Here is a 16040-nt window from a genome sequence, read left to right as displayed (position 1 = left end):
TTAATTTGAATAATTCGAAGGTTTTAAATCGGATAATCCGACTTTTGAGTCAAAAGTCAAGGACAATTGATGTCTACGCACGCTTCTATTCCTGTAGACAGTGTTGGGCCTCCAAGAGCAGAGGTTTGTAGAACAGCAGCAACTTTCCCTTAAGTGAATCACCCAAGGTTTATCGAACTCAGGGAGGTAGAGGTCAAAGATATCCCTCTCAAGCAACCCTGCAATTAAGATAAAAGAAGTCTCTTGTGTCCCCAACACACTTAATACACTCGTCAGATGTATAGGTGCACTAGTTCGGCGAAGAGATAGTGAAATACAAGTAGTATGGATGATGTTAAGTAGTAATTGCAATCTGAAATAAAGATGGCAGCAAGCGAACATGTAGCAGAACTTGATGGAAACGGGGTTTCAATGCTTAGAAACAAGGCCTAGGGATCATACTTTCACTAGTGGACACTCTCAACAATGATCACATAAATAAATAACTTCTCTTCTCTTGTGCTACTTCAAACACTCTCTTGTTGGATAACAAACACCATTCATTGTGTAGGGCTATAAAAGCACACCTCAAGCCGGAATAAACAAGCTCCACAACATCCGGAGTTCATATTTAAGTAACCTCTATAGTGCATAATAGACAATTGCAATTTAGACCGAGTACTAACATAGCATACACACTGTCAACAATAGCTATAAAAGGGGGAATAGATCGCATCGGTACTATCATAGTAATAGTTAACTTCATAATCTACAAGAGATTACAATCATAACTTACGCCAAGTACTACATGATGCACACACTGTCAACATTACATCATGGAGGAGGAATAGACTACTTTAATAACATCACTAGAGTAGCACATAGATTAATAGTGATACAAAGCTCATGATCACATAAAGATCACACCATGGGAGAGAGATGAACACATAGCTACCGGTAGAGCCCTCAGCCTCGGGGGAGAACTACTCCCTCCTCATCATGGGAGACAGCAACGACGATGAAGATGTCGGTGGTTGATACGTCTCAAACGTATCTATAATTTCTTATGTTCCATGCTACTTTTATGATGATACACATATGTTTTATACACACTTTACATCGTTTTGATGCATTTTCCGGAACTAACCTATTGACGAGATGCCGAAGGGCCAGTTGCTGTTTTCTGCTGTTTTTGGTTTCAGAAATCCTAGTAAGGAAATATTCTCGGAATCGGACGAAATCAACGCCCAGCATCTTAGAATTCCACAGAGTGACACTGCCTATACGCGCGCCGTCGCAAGCCCCCCAACCCTAGCCTCCAGCACCCAGCCTCCCAACCCTCCCGCCGCCGCCGCCGCCGGCAGCGCCGCCGGGGAAAAAGATCTCGGGGCGTGGCGGCGGCGGGGGCCTTCCCTCGTGACGCGTTGGGAACGGCGGCCAAGGAGTCTCTCCCGCGGCGGCGGCCCTTCCGCCTCCCGGGGCGGCGGCGGTCGGACGAGGATGGAGGGGCGGCGGCGATCCTCTCGGGGACGATCCAGCTGCGGGCTGCGGCCTCCCCGCCTCCCATCGGCGGCATGCCGGCGGTGGAGGCTGGTGGAGGCGGACAACGCCTTTTCCTCCGCCTCTCGCCGGTGAGGGGCGATGATCTTGGGCTTCTCCCGCGGTACGAGGACGCCCGGGGCAGCAGCCTTGGGTTCGACGGTGGAGGTGACCCTCTTCTTCGCCGGAGAGGATCGGCCTGCGGTTGGTGGTGGTGGATCTTTTGATCTATCACCGCGTTTCGGCGGCGAGATGGAGGAGCTTGGAAGCCGGCGATGGTGTCGCCGGTGGAGGGTTGGAGTGGCCAGCCCAGGATGGTCGCCGACGTGGGGGTCCGACCTGAATAAAGGCGGCGGTCCTAGGGCCTCTCTTGCGTGAAGAGGAGGACCTACCGGAGGCCTGGACTCGTGATCTGGCCGGAGTGTTGAGTTCCGGAAGGCTCCGCCGGCGAATGTAACAGTGTTTTTGCCTGGAGTTTGCTGGATCGGAGGTATTCGGTCGTGCGCACCCATGTTTTTATTCCGACCGATTGGTTCTGGAGGGAGCGGCGCGAAGCTCTTTTTCTGTGTTGACATCAAGTGACTATGGATCCATGATGAAAGTCGGAAAAGGAGAATTTCATGAAGGCCGGAGGGGAGGACTAGCTAAGGGAGGTTCAAGTCTCTGCGCTGTTGAGGGACTTGCTTGGTGTTCCGGGCTTCACAGCAGCGGTATGAAAGTGGGGGCGACAATACAGGTGAAGTGCAGAGTCCTACCTTTCAGGGTGAAAACCCAAGGTCTGGCCTTAATTGGTTGTGCCTGGCAATGACCTTGGTGGAGGCATTGTTTTGAGAGCGGGGACTATCTTCAGGGTGAAAACCTAAGATCTTTGATCGGGCGATGATGGTGTTTGAGCACTGTTCCCTTCTTGGAGGCGTCGTTTTTGGAGAGTCTGTAATTCAGGTGTTGTCTTGACGGTGGATGTATTGCTGTTGTTAGGCCCGAGATGCTGTAGCGGGACTTTTATTTCTTAGTTTTCTTTTTTTGTTTTTTGGCTGTGTGCATCCGTACTGCCATTAGGGCGGTGCGTTGTTGCAGAGGCTGGGTGTAATTGGTATCTTCTTGATATTAATATATTCCCTTTATCGAAAAAAAGAATTCCACAGAGCTTCCAGAACACCCGAGAGCCACCAGAGGGGGGCCACAGGGCCACCAGACAACAGGGCGGCGCGGCCCAAGGGGGGGGGCGCCCCCGTTAGCCTTCCGACTCCACCTCTTCGCCTATTTAAAGGTCTCTGACCTAAAACTTCGATACGGAAAAGCCACGGTACGAGAAACCTTCCAGAGCCGCCGCCATCGCGAAGCCAAGATCTGGGGGACAGGAGTCTCTGTTCCGGCACGCTGCCGGGACGGGGAAGTGCCCCCGTAAGGCATCTCCATCGACACCACCGCCATCTTCATCAACGCTGCTGTCTCCCATGAGGAGGGAGTAGTTCTCCATCGAGGCTAAGGGCTGTACCGGTAGCTATGTGGTTAATCTCTCTCCTATGTACTTCAATACAATGATCTCATGAGCTGCCTTACATGATTGAGATTCATATGAGTTTTGTATCAATATTCATCTATGTGTTACTCTAGTGATGTTATTAAAGTAGTCTATTCCTCCTCCACGGTGTAATGGTGACAGTGTGTGCATCGTGTAGTACTTGGCGTAGTTTATGATTGTGATCTCTTGTAGATTATGAAGTTAACTATTACTATGATAGTATTGATGTGATCTATTCCCCCTTTCATAGTCTGTCGGTGACAGTGTGCATGCTATGTTAGTACTCGGTGTAATTGCAATGATCTATCATGCACTCTAAGGTTATTTAAATATGAATATCGAATGTTGTGGAGCTTGTTAACTCCGGCATTGAGGTGCTCTCGTAGCCCTACGCAATTAGTGGTGTTCATCATCCAACAAAAGAGTGTAGAGTGGTTTTATTATGTGATCAATGTTGAGAGTGTCCACTAGTGAAAGTATGATCCCTAGGCCTTGTTTCTAAGCATCGAACCTCCGTTTATTTACTGTTCTGTTGCATGTTTACTCGCTGCCATATTTTATTCAGATTGCTATTACCACTCATATACATCCATACTACTTGTATTTCACTATCTCTTCGCCGAACTAGTGCACCTATACATCTGACAAGTGTATTAGGTGTGTTGGGGACACAAGAGACTTCTTGTATCGTGATTGCAGGGTTGCTTGAGAGGGATATCTTTGACCTCTTCCTCCATGAGTTCGATAAACCTTGGGTGATCCACTTAAGGGAAACTTGCTGCTGTTCTACAAACCTCTGCTCTTGGAGGCCCAACACTGTCTACATGAATAGAAGCACACGTAGACATCAAGCACTTTTCTGGCGCCGTTGCCGGGGAGGATGTAATATCCCAGGTATTGGGGTTACAAAAATAGAGGAAACAGATGTGTGCATTGCATCTATGCATAGAAAATCTGGGGAATTTTCGCGCTTAAAAGTAAAACAGTCACAGTAACTGAAGTTTCACTTGACCTTGGTGGAATTGAAGTAGCTCATCAAGTCAAGCGCTATAAACCTCGATGTGACTTTGTGAAAATCTTGTTTTGGATAGATATGATTTGATCTAAGGGGTTAGATCAAATGGAACTAATAATCAACACAACAACACTTGAATCAATGATCAATTGATTGATCTCATAACAAATCATAATAAGGTAATCCTTACCATAACATATGAACATACATCTAATTGGAAATCAAGTAACAATAACTCGGAGAAACTATTCTTAACTTAACTTTTCCATGTCCTAAACCAATCCTTGATCCTACCATGAACCCCATGGTAACCATTTCACTTCATTCTTGGAAACAAGATAAGGAGATAATCTCTAGAAATATATATTCCACTCTACTACATATTATTATACATCCAACCTAAAGAAGTGAGAGTTCTATGTTACTATTTGAGGATCAATAATGATAAACCTTGAACTAAACCTTGGATATGCATCCATGTATTTAAACCATTTCACCTTGGAAGGGTGAGATAACCTAATATCAAGTGGAATAAGACTATATCCATGACTTAGTGAAATAAGGAGTGGAATAAACCAACTAAGATAAACAATTGAATCTTTGGCTCAATAACCTAAATAAATATTAGGAGTACACCATAAACCCTAGAATAACTATTCTTAAATGAGAAAGCTCAAACCATGGTGTTATACTCAAAATAATTGAGACAACCATAACCATGTTTACCCAAGAAACTATAAGGGAGATATTATGTTTAGTTAATCTTGACAATGCTTGATCATGGAAGTGAGAACCCCATTTAATGAGAGATCCTAGGAAGCCAAACCTTGATCATTATTAATTAAGTGATGATCATAAACCCTAAGAACTTGAGGTATGGAGAATAAACCCTAACAGGATAAGTAGATCTCATTCACCACATGAAATCATAGGGAGGTAACTAGTAGGCAACCCTAGGCTTATATTCCAACCTTAACTTGTGATTCAATTGGTGATCATAAGTAGAATTCTACCATATCTACATTCCACATATTCTTCATTTAAGAAACATAAGAAAACCTTAGAGTAAAACTCTATACTTTATATGGTGAGAAACCATATATCCATATGACCAAAGTTAACTATAAAAAAGAACTATCACCACTCGGAGTTACTTTAATGATTAATTGAGGATAATAATAGAAGTAAATTGGTAGAAGATAAAACCAATTCCCAAATCCTTAGTAATAAGAGAAGTACATAAAATATTAAGCAGGTAACCATCTTATCCTGGTTAGGGGAAATTAACCCTAGCACATACAATATGATGTCATCCCAATTCTATAAACTAGAATTTTATCTCAACCCTAGTTTATGCATCACTATGGTGATCATAATATGAACCTAGGCCATAATTGAGATTCAAACCAATTGCCATTAGGTAAATATCATTATAACCCTAAGAATTGCTCATTAGCTGAATTCTATGCTTCACAAATTAACCCCAAGAAACATTTAGTGCTTAAACTCATAATTAAATCCATGGGTGGTGATCAACCATTTATCTCTCGTAAATAAAGCCCAACCTTGAGGAGAATAATGCATACTCCAGGATTTTAAGTAAATTTAAAATATAGAACTAATACTAACCTTGAATTTGGATTATCATCAAACCTACAAAACCTTAATAAAATGTTACTCACATGAAACTCACATGTAAGTGATTAATTTCTCAAATAGGAACTAAGGCATAATAACAAATTCAGAAATACCTTGAGAGGAGGTGGCAACTCCTATATTTCTAAATGGAATAGGAATTCAAAACAAAAAGGTAATTGAAGTGAAAATATCAACTCATGTCTAATTGCTATTTTGAATAAGTTCACAAATATGCAAATAATCTAATATAAAATGTGAATTCAAATTGAATAATGAAACAATAGTCAGTATACTAAATCTTGAATGGATTAGCATAATACAAATATCTGCAAATAGAATGGTATTCAAATATGAGCTAAAATAGAAAATATAAAAAAGGAGAAATAAAAACAGAAAAGAAAATTAAGAAAAAGGGGAGGCTTACCTCTCGGGCCACACCAGCCCAGCAGCAGCCTGCAGCACAGCCCAGCACCACGGCCCAAACACCAGCCCAACATAAGCCCACCATACCCTTTCGTCAAAAGATCTGGAGAGGAGGGTCGTCCTCATCCTCTCCTCGCGCGTGGGAGACAGCACGAAGCCGTGCTCGGCTTCGTATCGTCGGTGGCAGCTCCTCCTCGTCCGACGGTGTGACGAGGCGCGTCTGGGCGCCCTATAAAAGCTTCTGGACGAACACCAGCATCGAGTTTTTCCTCTCTCTCTAATTTTTCCCCCAATTCCAAACCCTAGCCGTACGGCCATCGACCCTCGCCGCCGATGGAGACTTCCCCGAGCCTCGCCGTGGATGCCATCGCGTCCGCCGTCCTCGACTTGCTCCACCAGCCCGAAGAATCGACCCCGATCGGACCGTAGCGCCGCCGTCGTGATCGTCTTCTCCGACGACGGGAGCGGACGATTCCGGCGACACAGGCCCCGGCAAGCCTCGCCGTCACGCGCATCGTACTCAGGGTGAGCCACTGGTGCTCAAGCACCCCCTAGCTCCTCCGATTTCGCCCTCAATCGCGCCTGCATCGGTAGCCTGCGAGCGCTGCCGCTCGGTCTCGCCGTTGAGCCAGCTCCGGCGACCATCTAGGGGCGGCGCTTGTACCGTTAGGTTCACCGTAACGAGCTGGGTCAGGTTATGCTAGTAGTTCCTCCGCGGGAACGCCGAATCGCCGGTGACCATCGGTCCCTGCCGCCGGCCACCGTGAGCCCTGCCACGTCGGCAATACGTGGCAGGTGACATGGACACGACCCCACCAGTCATAGACTGTGGGTGTGTTCTGCTGGGTGTGTTTAGTATTTTAGTTTAATTCGAATTCTATAAAAACATCTGAAACTTTGCATTAAGTTATAAAATTCATTATAACTCAGAAAAAATGCAAATGAGATATCAATGTGATCCTAAAAATAAAATCTATCCAATAAAAATATAATATGAAATTTTTATTTTAAATAAAAATTTAATTGTTTAATACCTATTAATTTAAGTCTTTTCCTTTAATTCTAAATGCAATTAAAATTCAGAAATTAAGAAAAAGTTCTAAAATAAATAAAAACCCAGTAAATGAATAAAGAAAACTTAAATATGAATTTTCTTTATTTGTTACTTTATTAAATCCTTATTAGAGGGATTTAAACCACTGATTAATAATTACCTTAATTATTAATTTATTAAAAATAATAAAATGTCAAATCCAAGATTAATTTCATTTTAAAGTTATTAATAACTTCAACTTGATAATAAAGTTATTAATCTTAGGACTATATAGCAATTTGGAAACCCCAATTCCTCATGAAATGACATTACAACCTTATCATTTCATGTGAAACTTAAAACCCTAATTCAATTAAGAACCCTAGTTCCATTATTACATGTGAACCCTAAATTGCCTCTAACCTAAACCCTAGGTTAGAACATGTGATCACGATACTTTCTTTCAAACATAGAACCATAATAGCAACTAAATAATTGCCATGATCACATAAAATGTAAGAACCCTATCACTAGTTAATTGCTATGCTCTCACCTAAATAAAACTTGTTGATCTAGTAGGATCAACCAAGTGTAAAACCCGAGTTCCTATTCCCAAGACCACCATCTTTAACTATCCATAATTAGCATCACACCTTGGTGATGAATCCTTATAGCAACTATGCCCAATATTTATCATTATATCCCATGCCCACTAAACCCTATTAGTGTAAAATAATTATTAAACATCCTACTTAGGAAACCAGCATTCCTTACTTAGTGAATCCAATAACAAAACCTAGACAACCTCAACCTTAATTGTTATACTTCTTATTATATAAGAAGTATGTTCTTCAAAAGTTATTCTTTTGAAGAAAATAAGGAATCATCTTCAACCCTGCTTATAAGAACCTATAAACCCTAGCCAGCTATCACTAGCAAGATAAACCAATCTTAATAGCAACCATGTGTAATTAATTACTTAGGATGCCTAGGCATAACTCCATCTGGTGTTGATGAATCCAACTAGGTTGTGATCCATCTAATATCTACTCCAAAACCAATTGGAACCATAGTTAACCATAGAACCACCCAACCTAATTATCCTACTTGTTCTTTATTAAGCACATGTTCTTCAAAGGTTATTCTTTTGAAGTATATAATAATTAATCATTAACCATGCCATATAGTGTTAAAACTAACCACTGTTCTTTACTTGATAACATTATGCCAATTATCATTCTTTGTGTACTCAATTGATTATTATGCTTTATGATCTACCTGTTTATAATACCAAGTAATCACACCTGAATCAGAACCTTGTATGTGAATCACTCTAAAAGTGCAACACACCCTAAACCAATCATTACAACTCACTAATCCTAAATCATCGGGGTTAGGTCACGCTTAGAGCGATTGCATCTCATTCTTATGCATTATTGCATCCTTGCCAATCTTTTAAACATCGTCCTTACTGGACGATGATGCTATTTCAGAATTTGGAGTTATTGCGTATCGAAGACCTTGACTGCATAATCTTGCGATCAAGAAAGGCAAGTTCATCACTTGCTCATGTCATTTGATTATTTCTATCAAATTACTTGCAAAGTACTATGGTTATCACTATTGCATAAAAACCAAAACCACTACTTTCATAACTAAGAATATGACTATGTGGTGGGCAATGGAACCATGGATTGTGTTGATATGGTGGAGGTTCCATTGCACGGGTTTATATCCATCTAGGATTAAACAACAAATGTCGCCAGTGATTCTTGTGCCGTAATACCAGTGTTAACCATAAGATCCGGAGTGGGACGGAGTAGTCAAAAGTGTTTCCACCTCTCGTTCATCAACGGATGCGCTTACCGTAGCAGTTGTATCACGGCGGAACAACCGGAGGGTGGGGATCCCATTCTAATTCCCCACGGTAAAGCATTGCTTGCCGTAGCGATTGTGTCTTGCGGAACAACCGGAGGGTGGGGATCCCATTCTAATTCCCCACGGTAATGCGGTCTATGATGGGTTGCGGCTACCGGCGTAGGAGTGTATGGTAGAGCCCAAGCACTCGTCGTCGTGGTCGGGGTCCACCCTGAAATTACGGGAATAATGGGACCGGCGTGGACCCAGGGTCGGGGCATGCAACAACGGGTGGGTGTTCGAGGTAGCGGAGGAACATGATTGGCTAGACCTTATACCGGGCCTCACACCAAAGGAAGTGTGGACAGGAATGTACACCTGGTTGGCACCAAGGTTAAGATCTCTTATGGATAAAGCAACACACCTCTGCAGAGTGTAAAGAACCGTGACCTGTCACTCCCTGTTCTGGGATATGGAACTGCGAACACGGCCGGAAAGGAGCTCCATGAAGTTCTAGTAAACCGGTGAAGGCTGACGGACATAGTTCTTCCGAATAAAAGCAACCTTTTGAAGAAATGGTTATGAAAACTTGCATTGGTATTAGACTTTCCGGTCCAATGTCGTAGCTAGTGCATTAAACACCTCTTTCCTATAATGAACTTGTTGAGTACGCTCGTACTCATCCCACTCTTAAATCCCCTGCTTAGATATGGAGGCACCGAAGGAGGATCTACAGTGCAACACGAAGATCGAGGAGTCAACAACTACTTCAAGGGACAGGAACCTGTCAGAAGAGGCAGATACCACATCCAACAAGGAGAAACCTAGATTAGCAATAGAAAGGAACTAGCTTCCTAAACTTAGCTCCTATTTAGCTAGAATCTATTCTTAGCCTTTATAGCTAGTTAAATACTCTACAAATAGAGTTCGTGATAGGATTAGACTACGAGTCGTTCTTCTGGAGTTATCTGCAGTTTTACCTCATTGTAAAGTAGGAGGCTATGATGATCTTATGTAACGAGAGTCGATGTTGTAATCCTATAGACATGCCTTGGACCCGCATATGTTTCTGTTGTACCACTCTGAGCGATATAATACCCGTGGAACTGTGTTTCATTGGTGTTATATCAGACTTGCATACTACACCATGTAGTGGTATGCCGGGTCACCACAGTTGGTATCAGAGCAAATGCTTTGACCTTAGGATTAAAACCCTTTAAAGGAGACCTATAGGATTGGTAGTGTCTATAGGAAGTTGTCCTAGTTAAACCAAATATTCTTACGACTTGAGATGGATATTCACTTGAGAATAATCCTGACACACTTGAGTCAACCTTATTAATCTATCTTTTCTAAGTAAAGATAGTTAGCTAATCCCAAATATGTATTATACCATGAAGTCCTTAAATAATAGATGAGTAGATCACAGTTGGTATACAATACATGGTAGTCCAAAGAGAGGATACAACCATAAGGAAGATATCCTATTGGAAGATGTGTACCAACCCATGTTATAGCTAAATAAGAATTACTCATACCTGCACTAGAAGTAATATCAAGTGATGAAGATAATTAAGATATCCTAATAGAAGATGTAGACCCAGACCAGTAATAAGTAAAATTTATCTAAACTTGTGAAACAACTGATAGTAAGTGATACAAACAAGTGATATGAGTAGTAGAGACCATGATGAGTCAATCATGGGAAATAAGGAAGAGTGATAGGAATAATATATGTCTACTTACATGGTAGAGTTGCTAATCATATACGATTCACCTGAGAATCATTATGTGATGGAATAGAACATCATAAACATTTAGGAGGAGAACAATAAGAAGTCAGGTGTTCACCAATAGTGCTAGAATTGTGTTTCAAAACCATGGGAAGTGTGCTAAGCACATCATAACCATAGTCTTATGATAGTATAAACACTTAGAAGTATAGGAGATATATTCTAATAAATAGGTGTTTAGAGTAGACATGATAGAACCTAGACATATCATGTGAGATAGTCCTCAATATAATGAAAGTTAAGTAGTACTTCCAAAGAAAATTAGGTTAACCTTAACTATCCTAGACCACTTTTGTTTCAAGTTTATCTCATTGCAAATGTGCAATTAAGGTAAAGGTTGAGACAAATAGTAGAATTCCCTATATTCGTGCTAAGTATCACGATATAAACCTACATTATGTGGTGTTATATACTACACATCAGAGCCTGATGTTTAGAGATGTCCTACTCAACTACTATATTCAGGCTTATGATGGTGTGTATTATATGCACAAAGCTGAATCTTCTTGGATTTCATTGGATTTTCATTGTTTGACTAGATCTATACATGAAGTTTGACTTTGATATGCAAATGCATGTTGCTATATCAAGTTCCTACTTGATGTTAAAAATCTAGAGGGTAATGGTATTCGTGTGAGGAAGTGACGAATTCGGAATATTCCGAAGACAAGATGAAGGTTCATCAGAAAAAGGAAGTAAAGTTGTGGGATGTAACCACAATACTCTGAATGAAGTACAATCGGAAACTCATGCTTACCTCAACAAAGGAGTACTTTTGTACGAAAAAAGCATGAAGGTGAGAAATATAATGATTATGGTAAAGCTGAAGCAGATCCATAGTCAACATAGAAGAGGGAATGCATGGGAAATCACTTAGGATACTATATTCATAGTGTCATCCAGTGGTTTTCTTGCAAAATAAACCCTGAATGAAGGAAGATGATATATGAAACTATAGCAGATATAAGAAGAACATAGTCGATATCAGAAGACCACAATTGGTATAAGATCAATACTGCGAGATGGAGTAGAAGATGTCTCGTCCAATTGATCAAGACCTATAATAAAGTACATTTTTAAATATCAAATAGCCACAGTTGGTATAATAACCACATCGGGTATCAGATGGTATTACAAATAGTCCACGAGTTAATTATTTGTAACAAAAGTTTGTGAACAAATAAAAAAAAATTTCAGCTAAATAGCTAGATCTATAAACATTTAGTCAAAGGATTCACATTGGATGTCCACAATTGAGTGGATAGACCACAAAGTTTCTTCGCAAAACCCTAGAGGAATATAAATCATAAACAAGACCTATACCAATATTCTAATCATAAGTCCAATAGTTGGAAGAAAAGGAGTTGAAGACCATAAGAAAACTCTAAGGGGTAGAGTAAACATTGAGTTGGATGTACAATAACTCAATATTTTGAGCAAGATAGAAGAAGAAGGTCTGAACTGAGAGGAAGTTCGATCTTATTTTTATAAGATTATCGAATACTACTTTCAGAAGGATGTCAGACCAGAAGCCGAGGTTCATACCTCGAGGAGGTAAGAATTGGACTATCACTTGAGAAAATGAGTAATATTTACTCAGAAGCACCTAAGCTCAAGTAAGACAAAGTTAATGAAGTTGGATGAAGAAGACACTATAGACCAAATATAGCTCGAGAAGGCCAAAGACTGAAGGAGATTGATTATACCAAAACTAAAGACTAATTGAATGATTCCTTTCATGGAACCTAAATAATCCAAAATAGTTATAAGTATCAACTATAAACCATGATTGGATGGACTAAATGAGTCTAATCCATTATTAGAAAAATAAACCATCACGACCAATTCCATAGTTAGTACCTTATTAAGCACCATTACTGCAATTTTGGTAGTAAGGGAAAACAAAGACCTATTTTATCAAATAGGAGATTGTTATCCAATTAGTCCTCAATTAAGACTGTCAGGACAAGAAGAAGTCCCAATCATTGAATATTCAATGAGAAAGGAAACAAGCTTATAATATTGGAGGAAATTATGGAAGTAAAGGAAGTAATAGTTGTTTGATGTCAAACACTAATGGATTCCAGGAAGAATCTGGACAAGGGATATATTCAATTATATCCAGTGAGATCACCATGGAGTTCGAAAAAAAATTAAGTCTGCACAAGTCAGATCCACACTCCGGAAACGTGAGAGAGTTCAAACTTCGAGGACGAAGTTTAGTTTAAGGGGTAGAGACTGTAATATCCCAGGTATTGGGGTTACAAAAATAGAGGAAACGAGATGTGTGCATTGCATCCATGCATAGAAAATCTGGGGAATTTTCGCGCTTAAAAGTAAAACAGTCACAGTAACTGAAGTTTCACTTGACCTTGGTGGAATTGAAGTAGCTCATCAAGTCAAGCGCTATAAACCTCAATGTGACTTTGTGAAAATCTTGTTTTGGATAGATATGATTTGATCTAAGGGGTTAGATCAAATGGAACTAATAATCAACACAACAACACTTGAATCAATGATCAATTGATTGATCTCATAACAAATCATAATAAGGTAATCCTTACCATAACATATGAACATACATCTAATTGGAAATCAAGTAACAATAACTGGAGAAACTATTCTTAACTTAACTTTTCCATGTCCTAAACCAATCCTTGATCCTACCATGAACCCCATGGTAACCATTTCACTTCATTCTTGGAAACAAGATAAGGAGATAATCTCTAGAAATATATATTCCACTCTACTACATATTATTATACATCCAACCTAAAGAAGTGAGAGTTCTATGTTACTATTTGAGGATCAATGATAAACCTTGAACTAAACCTTGGATATGCATCCATGTATTTAAACCATTTCACCTTGGAAGGGTGAGATAACCTAATATCAAGTGGAATAAGACTATATCCATGACTTAGTGAAATAAGGAGTGGAATAAACCAACTAAGATAAACAATTGAATCTTTGGCTCAGTAACCTAAATAAATATTAGGAGTACACCATAAACCCTAGAATAACTATTCTTAAATGAGAAAGCTCAAACCATGGTGTTATACTCAAAATAATTGAGACAACCATAACCATGTTTACCCAAGAAACTATAAGGGAGATATTATGTTTAGTTAATCTAGACAATGCTTGATCATGGAAGTGAGAACCCCATTTAATGAGAGATCCTTAGGAAGCCAAACCTTGATCATTATTAATTAAGTGATGATCATAAACCCTAAGAACTTGAGGTATGGAGAATAAACCCTAACAGGATAAGTAGATCTCATTCACCACATGAAATCATAGGGAGGTAACTAGTAGGCAACCCTAGGCTTATATTCCAACCTTAAATTGTGATTCAATTGGTGATCATAAGTAGAATTCTACCATATCTACATTCCACATATTCTTCATTTAAGAAACATAAGAAAACCTTAGAGTAAAACTCTATACTTTATATGGTGAGAAACCATATATCCATATGACCAAAGTTAACTATAAAAAAGAACTATCACCACTGGAGTTACTTTAATGATTAATTGAGGATAATAATAGAAGTAAATTGGTAGAAGATAAAACCAATTCCCAAATCCTTAGTAATAAGAGAAGTACATAAAATATTAAGCAGGTAACCATCTTATCCTGGTTAGGGGAAATTAACCCTAGCACATACAATATGATGTCATCCCAATTCTATAAACTAGAATTTTATCTCAACCCTAGTTTATGCATCACTATGGTGATCATAATATGAACCTAGGCCATAATTGAGATTCAAACCAATTGCCATTAGGTAAATATCATTATAACCCTAAGAATTGCTCATTAGCTGAATTCTATGCTTCACAAATTAACCCCAAGAAACATTTAGTGCTTAAACTCATAATTAAATCCATGGGTGGTGATCAACCATTTATCTCTGTAAATAAAGCCCAACCTTGAGGAGAATAATGCATACTCTAGGATTTTAAGTAAATTTAAAATATAGAACTAATACTAACCTTGAATTTGGATTATCATCAAACCTACAAAACCTTAATAAAATGTTACTCACATGAAACTCACATGTAAGTGATTAATTTCTCAAATAGGAACTAAGGCATAATAACAAATTCAGAAATACCTTGAGAGGAGGTGGCAACTCCTATATTTCTAAATGGAATAGGAATTCAAAACAAAAAGGTAATTGAAGTGAAAATATCAACTCATGTCTAATTGCTATTTTGAATAAGTTCACAAATATGCAAATAATCTAATATAAAATGTGAATTCAAATTGAATAATGAAACAATAGTCGAGTATACTAAATCTTGAATGGATTAGCATAATACAAATATCTGCAAATAGAATGGTATTCAAATATGAGCTAAAATAGAAAATATACAAAAGGAGAAATAAAAACAGAAAAGAAAATTAAGAAAAAGGGGAGGCTTACCTCTCGGGCCACACCAGCCTAGCAGCAGCCTGCAGCACAGCCCAGCACCACGGCCCAAACACCAGCCCAACATAAGCCCACCATACCCTTTCGTCAAAAGATCTGGAGAGGAGGGTCGTCCTCATCCTCTCCTCGCGCGTGGGAGACAGCACGAAGCCGTGCTCGGCTTCGTATCGTCGGTGGCAGCTCCTCCTCGTCCGGACGGTGTGACGAGCGCATCCGGGCGCCCTATAAAAGCTTCTGGACGAACACCAGCATCGAGTTCTTCCTCTCTCTCTAATTTTTCCCCCAATTCCAAACCCTAGCCGTACGGCCATCGACCCTCGCCGCCGATGGAGACTTCCCCGAGACTCGCCGTGGATGCCATCGCGTCCGCCGTCCTCGACTTGCTCCACCAGCCCGAGGAATCGACCCCGATCGGACCGTAGCGCCGCCGTCGTGATCGTCTTCTCCGACGACGGGAGCGGACGATTCCGGCGACACAGGCCCCGGCAAGCCTCGCCGTCCCGCGCATCGTACTCAGGGTGAGCCACTGGTGCTCAAGCACCCCCTAGCTCCTTCGATTTCGCCCTCAATCGCGCCTGCATCGGTAGCCTGCGAGCGCTGCCGCTCGGTCTCGCCGTTGAGCCAGCTCCGGCGACCATCTAGGGGCGGCGCTTGTACCGTTAGGTTCACCGTAACGAGCTGGGTCAGGTTATGCTAGTAGTTCCTCCGCGGGAACGCCGAATCGCCGGTGACCATCGGTCCCTGCCGCCGGCCACCGTGAGCCCTGCCACGTCGGCAATACGTGGCAGGTGACATGGACA

The sequence above is a fragment of the Lolium rigidum genome, chromosome 3 (genome assembly GCF_022539505.1).
Source record: "Lolium rigidum isolate FL_2022 chromosome 3, APGP_CSIRO_Lrig_0.1, whole genome shotgun sequence".
In the NCBI taxonomy this organism is placed as follows: Eukaryota; Viridiplantae; Streptophyta; class Magnoliopsida; order Poales; family Poaceae; genus Lolium; species Lolium rigidum.
Note: the sequence above shows the minus strand (reverse complement) of the source record.